Source organism: Grammomys surdaster, unplaced genomic scaffold (genome assembly GCF_004785775.1).
Source record: "Grammomys surdaster isolate TR1022 unplaced genomic scaffold, NIH_TR_1.0 124439, whole genome shotgun sequence".
Lineage (NCBI taxonomy): Eukaryota > Metazoa > Chordata > Mammalia > Rodentia > Muridae > Grammomys > Grammomys surdaster.
In genome coordinates, this window is record NW_021619445.1 from 230,931 (window position 1) to 231,800 (window position 870).

Below are 870 nucleotides of genomic sequence, written 5' to 3' on the forward strand. Positions count from 1 at the left end.
GATGGATGGATGATGGATGGATGGATGGATGATGGATGGATGATGGATGGATGATGGATGGATGGATGATGGATGGATGAATGGATGGATGATGGAGCTCCCCTCTTTCAGGTACATCCCTCTCTATCTGCTGCATCTGCTGTTCTTTGGTCCTCAGCTTTCCCCACTCTCTGAGGCTGGTTCAGAGTGGGGCTCTGAGACCTCTCTTCACTCAACCTTAGGCATCCCATGATCCTTCACTCTAGCCTTTCTCTCGTCCATCCCACTAGCTGAACCCTAAGATATATATCTTTTAAAGCTTTAGGCAACATTCTGATATTTCCCTGTTACATTTGAGTGGGAAGTATGTTCACACAGTCCAAACTCAAACGTATTTAAAGGAGCTAGAGAGAAGGCTCAGGGATTAAGAGGGAGCAATCTCCAGGGGATGGCGTCCTCTTCTGGCCTCCAGAGGCAACTGCATGCATGTATGCACACTCCTCCTCAAATACACATAATTTAAAAATAATAAAATAAAACCTTTTCAAAAGAAAACCTCTGGCTAGTGTCATGAGAATTTTGGATTCTTTTAAAAATACAGAAATACTATAAGAACGTGTTTCCGTTTTAATCCCAGGGGTGGGATATGGGGCTGCTTCGGATTGTCCGTAGCAGTTGACTGATTTGCCTCGTGCTCTAGCAGTGTTCTGATTTTGCCAGTTGTGGATAGTTTCTGCAGTTGTGTGATGTTTGAAACTCTAGGGACTTTTCAGAGAATATATAAATGCTAGAGACCCATTGATGGGTTGCTGTTTGTTAAATAGTAGTGTGGGAAGAAAGGAGGAGAGACAGGAGGAGGAGGAGGAGGAGGAGGAGGAGGAGGAGGAGGAG